The sequence below is a fragment of the Bubalus kerabau genome, chromosome 4 (assembly GCF_029407905.1).
Source record: "Bubalus kerabau isolate K-KA32 ecotype Philippines breed swamp buffalo chromosome 4, PCC_UOA_SB_1v2, whole genome shotgun sequence".
In the NCBI taxonomy this organism is placed as follows: domain Eukaryota; kingdom Metazoa; phylum Chordata; class Mammalia; order Artiodactyla; family Bovidae; genus Bubalus; species Bubalus kerabau.
In genome coordinates, this window is record NC_073627.1 from 144,901,128 (window position 1) to 144,914,635 (window position 13,508).

Sequence of the window (13,508 nt, forward strand, 5' to 3'; positions counted from 1 at the left end):
TTGAAACATGCATGATTTTTGTTGGTGTTGTTATGATGGAAAAGATTGGTGTGGTCCAACTTGAAGAAGACAGAAGGAAGAAGGTTGCTGGGACTAGGCTATGTAGCCTTCCAACAAGCAGAGCTGAGATGAGAGTGCAGCTTTCCAACCTCCTTTTCAACACTTCACACAGACTTTCAAATTATAAAACGAAACAAAATATAGTTAACTGTGGGCTGGATAATTTTATTCTTAGATGTTGGATTTGTGAGATGTTAAAATATGTTTTGTTTGGTTTAAAGCATTCTCTCGGAGAAGGCAATGGCACCCCACTCCAGTACTCTTGCCTGGAAAATCCCATGGATGGAGGAGCCTGGTAGGCTGCAGTCCATGGGGTTGCTAAGAGTCAGACAAGACTCAGCGACTTCACTTTCACTTTTCACTTTCATGCATTGGAGAAGGAAATGGCAACCCACTGCAGTATTCTTGCCTGGAGAATCCCAGGAACCGGGGAGCCCGTTGGGCTGCCGTCTATGGGGGTCGCACAGAGTCAGACACAACTGAAGCGACTTAGCAGTAGCAGCAGCAAAGCATTCTCTAGTAGTAATGAGCATGATAAAAAATGCCTTCTTCTGTGAGACCGATTTGGCTTTAACTTTTTCTGATTTTTCTTTTACAAACTGAGTAGGGTTTGCTCTTGGAGGTGTATCTTGACCGCTAGCTGTTTTTCCCAAATGTGACAAACACTTGGCTCATTTTCCCTTTACCTTTTTGGGATTGGTCCAATCTTTCTCCCATCTCTTCCCCAACTAGCCTTTTTAGATGGCATTTTATTCCAAGTAAGGCCGTAGATAGATAAACAGGGTCAGATAGGTGCTTTTATCTTTTCAAGAAATGTTTCCTGCTAGCCTTGTCAGCTGTGACATTGATTTGAAAAAGAAACAAGTGTGTGAGTTTGATTATTAATTTTAGCCATGTAGGATCTTCCACCAGGGATGGAACCCATGCCCCACTGCACCACCAGGCAAGTCCCTCTGTGAGTTTCATTTTAACTTTAGATCTCTGGCTGGCCCCACAGATCTAGGGAAAAAAGTACAATTCCAACTTGTAATGTATGTTCCAAACCTGCAACTCCTGCTTGGAAGGCAGATTCTTTGCCTCTGAGCCATCTGGGGATCCCCTATTGGAACACAGGACTGTATAAATGTGAATAAAGTCTAACTTCCAGCACCCTGATTTATGCATAAAAGTCTTGTGGCCAAACTGCTTTTTTTGTGTGTTACAAATGCTTACACCTTACTTTAGCCCAGCTCCTTGCTTATAACTTTCATCAGTGCTGAAAATTTACTTAATAAAAAGCTAAAAATCAAACCCAACAGGAGTTGGAAAAACAGGACTTAGGTAACTGAGGGGGGTTGGTCCTTTGGGTCCCTAAATACACAGGTGACACCGGGCAGGTCACATCTTTCTACCACTATGTCCACCCATCTACACGACAGTTTCGACTTGGTGTTCTCATGGTCCCTTTCCAACTCCTATCATTTTCTGGCTCCAAGAGCTTCTGCTCCTAGGTGCAGATTACTCCTGCCACCTAGTGGCAGAATTGGAGACTTCCTTGAGCAGCTCGGTGCAGGATGGAGCTGACCTTTATAGGGTTAATGCAAGAGGAGAGGGGTGGGGGTGGCAGTGTAGGGGTTGAATGAGGGGTAGAGTGGGCACCTCTGGACATGTAATGGGATTGTTTTACCCCCACTATAGTACATGCTTTGGCTTTTCAGCATTGTTCAGAAGAACAATATCTCCCAGTCGGGGATTTTCAACAGAAGCAAAGGTGTTTATGGGTGTTAATTGCTGCCTGAAAAATGACCCTTAAAATACCTGTTTATCTGCTTCTTTTTAAATTGGACTCCTACGTGCTATAATAGGTGGCCCATAATTACTTCTTAGCCCATTGTTTTTTTTTCCCCCATCTATTTAGCAATTCGGATCGAAAGATATCATAGTACACTGGACTCCTACAACCATGAGTGTATTCTGAGGGCATACCTGCTCCCTGAATGGGTAACAACGTTGTGGGTATGGTGTATGAGTACTTCTAAGCAATTTACAGCACAGCACTTTTAACTTCTCTACTTAACCTTAGTGGCTGTGTGTCCTAAGGGGATGATCTTGGATTGGGCCCCTGCTGGAGGGCAGATCCTTGACCCAGGAGTACTTGGTGTTTGGGCTTGTTCCCCTACCTTGTCTTTTTAATCTTGCATTTCCATGTGGTTCAAGCAACTATAGATCCACAGTCAGTGTTCCAGGGAGTACAGATGGACAGAAGCCTTTTAAGTTAACTTCTTCCTTTCATTCAGTTTCTAAACCACACAACTTCTAGAACATAGTCCTGAAAACTGAAATCACCCTCCTCCCCACTGGCATCTATTTGTGGGTGGGAGGGGTCTCCTATAGAATTTTAGCTGAACACATCGCCACCCAAAATAAAGGCGACAATTGCAAGCTTCCCTTTTAACTAAATTCTGGTCAATGAAATGTAAATAGAAGTGGAGCCCTGAGTTGGGCAACTTGGGGATGCTCCTTAAGAGATGGCTGGCAGGTCCTCTTTATTCCTTCTAGCCTCTCCTCTGTCCCGCTGCCTGGTGGTGGATGGTTCCAAGTGGGTCATGAACACAAAGGCCCATCCTTGTGATGTCAAAGTGGTGAACTAGAGGGGCCTTGGGCCCTTGGAAAACTTTAACTCCCACTCTGCCTCTGCACGACCCACCTGCTGACTTATCTTCAGGAAACACACTTCTCCCTTATTACTTTTGGTTTTTGCTTTTATGTACACCTGAGCTTACATAATATTTAGTGGGTTCAAGACACTGCATGAAACCTTTACAGCATTTTGCATTGGATCTATAGAGGCCTGTGAGGTGACTATTGGGATCATCCTTTTTACACATGAGGAAACTAAGGCAAAGATAAGTAAATTCCCCAACTCATGTACAACCAGAAGTACAGGAGATGGAATCTGAGTTAAGACTTTCCAACCTCAGGCCCTAATATACTCGTAGAGTTTAGCCAGTGGGCCAAGGCCTTTTGGCCTTGGGAATGTCTAAACACATAGCAGTATACCTACAGATTGAATTCCCTTTCAATTAAGAAAGCCTGATTTGGACAATAGCTATTAACATTAGATTAGAGTAGAAATGACAGATACCTAAGATTCCAGAAAGGCTGGGGTCACTTTTAAACTTGTTTTAGGTTCTGGCGGTCATTTCTTATGCCAGCCTGATGGCCTTCCTACCTTAGACAGATTCTAAGTCAACTTTGCCCTTTAAATAACATGAGTGGGCACTCCTGCATTTGTGGGCAGGTCATGTCTCCATGGGGGGCTTCCCTGGTGGCTCATATGCTAAAAAATCTGCCTGCAATGTGGGAGACTCAAATTCAATCCCCGGGTCAGGAAGATTCCCCTGGAGAAGGGAATGGCAATCCACTCCCGTATTCTTGCCTGGAGAATTCCATGGACGGAGGAGCCTGGTGGGCTACAGTCCATGGGTTCGCAAAGAGTCGGACATGACTGAGTGACTAAGGACAGCATAGCACATGTCTCCATGATGAGTGTAATATTCTTTCTTCTTCTAACCACGCCTGCTCCACTCACTTGGTCTCTCTCTCCCACTGTGGCCCTGATTGAACCAACACGGCTTCCATTTCTCAGCTGCAGTGTCTCTATTGAGACTTAGTATCACTATGCCAGGAGGGCCTTTCTTTCCACTTTGCTTATACAAACTGCTCTGGCCTCACATGCTCTGACTGAGAGACTGGCCTTGCTGAGCGGGGCACAGCTTGGCTTTGAGACCTGGAGCAAGAACGGAAATCTTCCTCCAAGGAGACTTTGACCCTAATCTTTGGCTGGACGTAGAGCATATAGGTTTATCAAAGATGAGATTTCCCAGCAGGCAGAGTGATGCTGACAAGGAGCTCCAGGAATTGCTGTGACGTTCCTTAATTTGTTCTAGGGCTTGGCATTACATAGCAAGTTTTAGGAGGTGTTTGATAATATACCTTGGGTGGAGGGTTTTATAGTGCTCAAACAGATTAGATTGGTGATCTAGGTTGCTTATTTTCCATGTATTTAATATGTATATCAGACTGTGGTGGTAGTGGTGGTTTAGTTGCTAAATTGTGTCTGACTCTTACAACCCCATGGACTGTAACCTGCCAGGCTCCTCTGTCCATGGAAATTTCCCAGGCAAGAATGCTGGACTGGGTTGCCATTTCCTTCTCCAATATGTGTGTATCTATTTCCAAATCTCTGTCCACCTTTAATGCACACTTCCTCAAAGTGTTATTCATGCTTTACAGCCTAGGCCCTAGGCATAGAATCTGGTTTTTAGCTGTACAGGCTAGTTGTATTTTCTCAATAGGATACCATAAAGGCCCACAGCAAAACCAGATAGAGGACAAAGCAGACTGAGGGTCACTGCTTTCCTTGTTTTGATTTAATCTCTGTGTTTCCATACCAACACCTGAGAGCTGAAGGACATTTGCCTGATTTATCTCTGTGTTTGTTTCCGAAGTACCTGGTGTTTGGCAGAAATGCTCTGTAGCTGTGCTGGGGGAGATATATGCTTGGAGAGATATACAGTGGTCAACCACCCGAAGCTGGCTCTGACGTGACCACAGGAAGGCGCCTGCAAAGATGAAACCCGGAAGTATCCAAGAGTTACCTTTGCTTCATCACCCAAAGCGGGGATTTGTACTCTGCTAGGTGCAATTGGTGGAGAAGGAAATGGCAACACTCCAGTGTTCTTGCCTGGAGAATCCCAGGGATGGGGGAGCCTGGTGGGCTGCTGTCCATGGGGTCACACAGAGTCAGACACGACTGAAGCGACTTAGCAGCAGCAGCACCAGGTGCAATCGGTGCCGTGTGCAAAGGAGCATGGAAGACTGAGCATGCCCTGGTTGCCCCTGGAAATCTCCACCCCTTTCCTAGAGCCCGATGACCTGTCTACCTCTTGGTCCTGGGAATTCCCTGACTGCTCTCCCTCCGGGAAGAAGGTACCTTTAGAATGTGAGCTCTTCTCTATTCTCTGGCAAAGCCTGTCTTGCTTGCACCAAACTCAGTTTCATTATCGGCAGCATAAACCTGGGCAGCAAAGAACTCCCTGACCAAGCCAGAAGTGCTTCAGTTTGACCAAAGCCCCAAGAAGGGTGACCTTGTGTCTAATTTGGTAATAGAAGCAACAACGTGGTACATTCTGAGAGGCAGGGACACCTTGAATATTGCCATGGATGTTGAAGTCCCAATGCCTGCAATGAAAATGGGAATGTGATGTTATTTGGACTTGAGACTGGGTAAATCTGTATTTTACCCCCTGGACTCTGAGCTGAGAAGCCAGATACTCTGTCCTTTGTTCTCTGATGAGTACCAAGTGCCCAGCACAGTGCCAGGCTCAGAAGTGCTCAATGACTGTTTTAGAATCATACACTAACAGATAAAACAGTGTCTCTACGAGCGGTAACCCACTTGAAGTGACTCAGTGAAGATGAAGAAGATGATGGTGAAGAATCTGCCTGCAATGCAGGAGACCGGGGTTTCATCCCAGGGTCAAGAAGATCCCCTGGAGAAGGGAATGGCAACCCACTCCAGTATTCTTGCCTGGGGAATCCCATGGACAGAGGAGCCTAGTGGGCTACAGTCCATGGGTTCACAAAGAATCCAACACAACTGAGTGACTAACACTACCCGTGGTGGGGGCTAGCACAAGACTGCTCTCTCTCCTTCCTTAAGAAGGTCATCTTGCGTTCTGATATTTTTAGCCTTAAGTGTCTAAGTGAAGGTGTCAGTAATACATCTCCAATTTCGGCTGCTTTTCTGAGTTTCTTCAAGTGATCTAACCTTTCTGTATCCATTTCTCTGAAAATGGATTAGGACTAGACTCCAACTAGTCCATCCTAAAGGAGATCAGTCCTGGGTGTTCATTGGAAGCACTGATGCTAAAGCTGAAACTCCAATACTTTGGCCACCTCATGCGAAGAGTTGACTCACTGGAAAAGACTCTGATGCTGGGAGGGATTGGGGGCAGGAGCAGAAGGGGATGACAGAGGATGAGATGGCTGGATGGCATCACCGACTCGATGGACATGAGTTTGAGTGAACTCTGGGAGTTGGTGATGAACAGGGAGGCCTGGCGTGCTGTGATTCATGGGGTTGCAGAGTCAGACATGACTGAGCGACTGAACTATAGAGCAACTACTTCAAATAGTAACTTAAAATTCCAAAATGCAATACAAATAGATCATAGGCAATGACTCAGCATAAATCTCAGGCAACTGCTTCTTGGGATATTGATAAATTATCTACATGAATTGTGGCTGCATTATGATTAAAAAGCCTGAGTTCCATAGTCACACTTGGGTTCAAATCCAGCCTTAATTTCTTGAGGCCTCATACTCTATTACATGGGAACGCAGCATTCTTTACTTAACTAAGGGGGCTGTGTGACCAGTCTGGTGCCACTCATAGTAAGTACTTTGAAAGTATTGACTTTCTTTTTCTTTTTTTTTAATGTTAATTTTATGGTTTAGTTTGCTACTTGCTTGCTTGTTCTGGGGCATTTAGTCACTTTGTCCTCTTATCAAAACTTGGCTTGTAAAAGTCAACATCTGTTTTGTGAATTTAATTTCTTCAAATTACCATTATTACCCCCAACCCCACCACTTATCCACCTATCTATCTATCATCTATTTAAAAAATCTACAAATGTCAACTATTTTAAGAATATTCCTGGGACTTCCCTGGTGGACCAGTGGTTAAGACACTGCCTTCCAAGGCCAGGGGCATGGGTTTGATCCTGGGTTGGAGAGCTAAGGTCCCATATGCTTTGAGATGCAGCCAAAATAAAATAAAAATTTTAAAAGGCCATTACTTTCTATATTTTCTTCCAAGTTGCATGAGCATTGCCTTGGAATGGTTGCATTTTCAAAGGCAGTATTCCAGAAGCCTCTAAACTTTACCTATTGCCCCTGACCCTCTTGACTCATGCAACGTCTGGCTCAAGTCTTGGGTTTACGTAATCCTTAATGTGAGCTGATGGGCACTGGCTAGACTGCTCCTCTGTGAAACGTTTCAGTTCTTCCTGCCAAACCTGTATGGGTTGACAGATTGGGTGCAATATCGTGGGAGGAAAGCACCTGACCAGCCTGGGGCTCATTGTCACACTGCCCTGGCACAATCCTCTGTTACCTCTGAATGTTCTAATGGGAGCTCTGAGTTGGGTGCAAGGTGTTAGGGCTACAGAACACTGATGACATTCTCCCCTCATGACCTTTGTGAGCCAGAGGCAAGGGGAACCTCTAAGGATAGAAATATAAGGAAAAGTAGAAACAGGCAGAGTTCTATACCTGGAGGAGAAAAATAAGAGGAAGGTTTTATTTGTTGGATTAAAAAGAATACTTTTAAGCATGCAAATACTCATGGACTATGACTTCTGTGAACTTTCTAAGAATGTTTTTTTGATGTGGACCATTTTTAATGTCTGTATTGAATATATTACAAAATTGGTTCTGCTTTATGTGTTGGTTTTTTTTTTTTTTTTTTGCTTTTTAAAAAAAATTATTTATTTATTTTAGTTGGAGGCTAATTACAATATTGTGTTGGTTTTTGCAATTCATTGACATGAATTAGTTTTTTGGCCATGAGATATGTGGGCTCTTAACTCCATAGCCAGGGGACGAACTTATACCTGGTGCATTGGAAGGCTAAGTCTTAACCACTGGACCACCAGGGAAGTCCCTGGTGAGCTTTGTTGAGGAAACTTCTCAAGGAAAAAATAGCCAAATGGAGAAATTTTGGCAAAATAAGTGATAGTATGTTTTGAATCTATTTTTAATGAATCAAAACCCAAAACAATCTAGGGATTAAGATTCCAGAACAGGTTATAACGTTGTAAATGTTATAATCCCTACTAATGTAGAAAAAAATGATCAGAGCACCGCTTGAGGGAGGAGGAAATAAAAAGATCAATGGTAGGCTAAGTAGGCCTGTTTCCTCAATGTTTAATTTCTGAAACTGGAAAAGATTTTAAGTAGCAGTGTTTAAAGTAGAAAGGTAAATGCTGAAACATATATAGTCAGCCAAAATCAAGTGATGGAAGAGAAGGCAATAAAATAATGGAAAGTAGAAAATATACAAATTCTGTGATCATTCACAATTTTAAGTTGGTTATAAAAGGAACCATTAAAATAAACAAACAAATACATCTTCAGAAGAAACCAAACAAAAATAAACCAAACCAAACAATGAAAAGATTAAAAAAAAATTACAACCTGAAATATGATGAGAGGAGCTTTTTTTTTTGAAAGTCGCTCAGTTGCGTCTGACTCTTTGTGACAGTATACGGTCCATGGAATTCTCCAGGCCAGAATACTGGAATGGATAGCCTTTCCCTTCTCCAGGGGATCTTCCCAACCCAGGGATTGAACCCAGTTCTCCCACATTGCTGGCGGATTCTTTACCAGCTGAGTCACAAGGGAAAACCAAGTATACTGGAGTGGGTAGCCTATCCCTTCTCCAGTGGATCTTCTAGATCCAAGAATTGAACTGGGGCCTCCTGCATTGCAGGAGGATTCTTTACCAACTGAGCTATCAGGGAGAAGAGCTAAGAGCAAGCAAATCAGTTTGAGTCAGACAGAATAACAGAACACAACCATATACTGAAAATGACTCAGTGGTCATCATCTTAACCAATCCAGGCTGAATAGAGCACAAAAAATTCAATGACTATGTACAAAAAAATACCAGTGGTCAAGGTACACTCACACTCTTTAATGTATGGCCATCTATATACAAGTGGCATGGATTAATAAGGGAAACAGGGAGAAAAATTTAGACATGTTTAGAAAGAGGTTGAGAGAACACTTTCAGTCTATGAGAAATCAAATGGGAAAGCAAGGATAAAGGAAAACCAAAATAACAGAGAATAGAAATCTAACATCTCTTGAACTCCAATAAAAAATATATATTGTGGCTGAGATGGCTAGTTGTCCCTAAAATCTATTCTTCCCCATTTCCTTTAGAAACACAACTCTGAATATTAGCAGGACCTATGATTTCCCAGAAAAGGGCATGTTTCCTAACCTCCCAGCAGTTCTGATGAAGTCTGCCTTTGTGACTGAAGCTATGTACAACTTCTGGGAGCTGTTCTAGGGCAGGACAGTGGGTGGAGCTAACAGAGCCATTTCAGAATGCTTTTAAAAACATAAAATTAAATATATAGGATTAAAAGGAAGCCAATTATATTGAAATACCAGTTATTAAAATATTGAAATTAATTTGTGATAGGATAACATATATGCATCTCTATTAACACATTTTAAAACAAGGGAAAAAAACCCAACAAGGTCCAGTGGTAAGTTCCAATAACCACATTAATTTCAATGCCATGGATGAAAATTATGCAACAGATACGAATTCTTTTTTCTACTTGTATTTATTAACTCACTGTAGTGAGGTTCCTGTCACATACATTTCAAACATGAGGTTCCATCTCCCCTTGGTCTATGGAGTGGAATGTGCTCCTTTCTCATCAGGCCTGTTGGGAAGGTTTCCCTGCCCACTCTCCAGCTGATGTATCTCTTAGTTATGAAGCCACCATAAATGAATACATCTGGGAGAATATGGACCTTTTTTAAAAAATCTTATTTGTCCCTGGAGGTCCTGGTTTTATGTCTGATTCTATTCACCTTGCTGCTGCTGCTGCTAAGTCGCTTCAGTCGTGTCCGACTCTGTGTGACCCCATAGACGGCAGCCCACCAGGCTCCCCCGTCCCTGGGATTCTCCAGGCAAGAATACTGGAGTGGGTTGCCATTTCCTTCTCCAATGCATGAAAGTGAAAAGTGAAAATGAAATCACTCAGTCGTGTCTGACTCTTCGTGACCCCAGGGACTGCAGCTTACCAGGCTCCTCCGTCCATAGGATTTTCCAGGCAAGAGTACGGTAGTAGGTTGCCCTTGCCTTCTCCATCTATTCACATTAACATCCAGTAAATTTACTAGTGAGATAAATCACATAATGCCCAGGAATAAAGAACTTTGCATTTGATTCTTATAGATTCTTGAAATAAGGAGAAAATGATGGTTAAACTTCCTGTTTAATTATCTGAGGCTGACATCATATGATTTTTCTAAATGACTTTTTTTCTATCAGAAATCATCAGAGTCCTGCTGCTGCTGCTGCTAAGTTGCTTCAGTCGTGTCTGACTCCTTGCGGCCCCATGGACTGCAGCCTACCAGGCTCCTCCGTCTTTGGGATTCTCCAGGCAAAAGTACTGGAGAGGGGTGCCATTGCCTTCTCCTGGGTTATATTTAAAAGATGAAATGCAGATTATTTTCCAGTGTAATTCTGGAACCCAACCAGACCAAGCTCAGGTAGACTGGAGAGTGGTTGTTGCCTGCAACGCCCACTTGGTGGTGCCACTCCCCTGATGCTGCCTGATAGAGGTGCCACGAAGGCCAACCCAAGGGCCCCCTCTGATTCTGGCAGTCTGGAAGCTGGAACCTGGTAAAAACCATTACCATGACCTCATTTTTATATACTCTGAATGCTTACTTAATATCCTGTCTAGGGTGATTATATCTGATAAATAAATCCAGTCATTGGTAAAAAGCATTCTGAGATCACTGACCAAATCTGGGGCAAATTGAACACCAAAAAGTGAAAAATAAGAATAAAGTCTGTAACTTACTCACGCCAAAAAATAAGGTGGAATGACAGATGGATAAAGGACAGCAGAGATGAAGAAATATGTGATAAATTGCAGTAAAATATAGATTGTAGGTGATGTGTCCACTATGAAACTCAACTTTTCTGTATGTTTGAAAAATTTCATAATATGATGTTGGTAATTAATTATAAGATGATGAATAAGAAGGAATATTAGTCCATAGTGATATTCAAAAAGAGAGAAATAAGAAAAAAAGGGAAGTTTATTCTTGTCAAAAGAAAAGAATAAGGTAAGGAATACTGACAAAATGAAAGTCAACATTTTGCAAATCCTAAGGTAACAATTGATTGAGGAAAAGGTCATCAATGGATGCAAAAACCGTGGGGTGAAATGTACTGGGGACCTGAAGAATCACAGCTCAGATCACTTACTAATTAGAAAGAGAAAAATGTAACTTCATAATGGAATAGTCTACCAAGTTATCCCAATAGTGGAGTTAAATTTCTCTAGCACACATATGTGTATGTTTTCCTTTTTTCACATATGGTTTCTAGATCCTGGGACTAGCTAAAAGTCATATACATGTAGAATTGTACTCTCCTAGACATCACTGCCCTTCTGCTGAGCTGTCTTTCACTCTTATCTTAGTTTCTGATACCTGTACTTGATAATGTGTGATTATTTCAGCCTGGTTCCAATTTCCTGTTATCGTTTCTTTTGCCTTTCTTTGACTTAAGTTGATTGTTTAAATATTTGAGGACACTCCCACAAGGACTCCTAAGATACACTTGAGAGGGAGAGGTCTCAAGACACCCACAGAGAAGCTAATCCTAGGAACAATAATATGACAACTTCTGTACTTCTTATTCTGGGTCAGGCACAGGGCTCTGTGCTTTCCCAGGAACTACCATACTCAACCTCCTTTGCTCTTGATTTTTTAACATTTGCATCTTCAATAATTTTTTTTGTTATGTGAAGTCAAGAATTCTTCTCCCATTAAAAACCAGTTTTCTATCTGCACTTACTGGTTGCTATGATCTGAATGTTTGCGTCCCCTCAAAACTCATTATGTTGAAATTCTAACCCTCAAAGATGATGGTATTAGGAAGTGGGGCCTTCAAGAGTTGCTTGAGTCATGAAGGTGGAGCTGTAATGATTGGGAATAATTAGTGCCCTTGTGAAAGTAAGCCCACAGAGATCCCTACCCCTTCCACTACACAAGGACACAGGGGTTTCAAGGGTGCTGACTATAAGACAGGAAGAAGGCTCACAATAGAACCATGACCATGCTGACACCCTGATCTTGGGCTTCCAGTCTCCAGATATAAATTTCTGTTATCTTTAAGCTACTGAGTTTGTGGTATTTTGTTACAACAGCCTGATTAGATAAGATACTGGTTTTCCGTGTTGCCTCATATTCATTCTTTAACCCATGCTGAACTGGCTTTCATTCCTACCATGCTAGAAATCACCCTTGCTAAAGTAAATCAATGGTTTCCATTTCCCTAAGTCCAGTTTTCATCGTACACAATGGACCAGGTACTCTTTGAAATGTTCTTGTCCCTGACTTCTGTGATCACATTTTATTAGTTCTCCCCTACCATCTGGGCTTCTTTTGTATTGCATAAGCCTTTTCACTCAACCCTTAACTGTTATGTACAGTTCTTTGGGGCTCTTTCCCAAGAACTCTCATCTACTCCTTAAACAAATACTTACTGTGCACCTACTATGACAGAGACACTGTATTAGTTACTCGGCATTGCATATACAGTCCCTCTTCTTAGGAAGTTTAGAGGGAAGTGAAAGTGAAGTCACTCAGTCTTTGTGACCCCATGGATTGTAGCCTACCAGGCTCCTCTGTCCATGGGATTTTCCAGGCAAGAGTACTGGAGTGGGTTGCCATTTCCTTCTCCAAAGCTGTCAACCATAAATTATTTAACTGATCATTTCATTATAGTCAGTATGCCAGCTAGTGATAGTGCTCAGTCGCTCAGTTGTGTCCGACTCTTTGCAGCCCCGTGGACTGTAGACTACTAGGCTCCTCTGTCCATGGGGTTACCCAGGCAAGAATGCTGGAGTGGGTTGCCATTTCCTCCTCCAGAGGATCTTCCTGACCCAGGGATCAAATGTGTCTCCTACATTGGTGGGTGGATTCTTTATCACTAGAAACACTTGAGAAGCCCCATAGTTGGTATAAGAACTATTGGAAAGTTCAAGGTACCACTTCAACAGGTTAATTGGAATAAACTTGGCTGTGTCTGAAATTCCAAAGATTCAACCCATTTAATCACAGGGGGAACCAGAAATGCTCTTACAAGCAAAACATCTCACATTTGAGAAAAAAATTAATAAACAAGAATAAAATCCTTTTGAATTTCTCAACTGAAATTAAGGTTCTTCTTATTCTCATTTCCTTCTCTGAAGTATTTCACTAGGCAAATCTCTAGTCTGTCTGAAGGGATCAAAATTTAGGAGGCGAGGTGATTGCAGATTGTGTTTTGTTTATAAAAATGCTTCTACCTTGTGCCACGTGGCTGCTGGTGGAATTTCTGTAGGGCTCCTGATTGTCAAAGATCAAAAGATTAAGACATGTTGGCTATCTATATTTTGTTGCAACTTTTAAATGTACCTTGAACTTCCAAACCACATCATTCCAGCCTGGTAGGACAAATATTCTTGGATCTTTGATTAAAACCTGGAATGATAGCTTTAATGAAAGGCAAAAAAATAAAATCACTTTCTCTTTATCTCAACTGTAATAAGATTGTGACTCCATCAAGAGTTCCATCAATGTTGAAGCCCAAGTGGTTG

At 42.2% G+C, this 13,508-nt stretch overlaps 1 protein-coding gene across 3 annotated transcripts in view; it reads right to left on the reverse strand.

The window, feature by feature from the left end:
- Positions 1-13,508, reverse strand: part of SLC28A3 (solute carrier family 28 member 3) — a 77,480-nt gene that overhangs the window by 39,681 nt on the left and 24,291 nt on the right. The gene's annotated exons all lie outside the window — the stretch shown is intronic.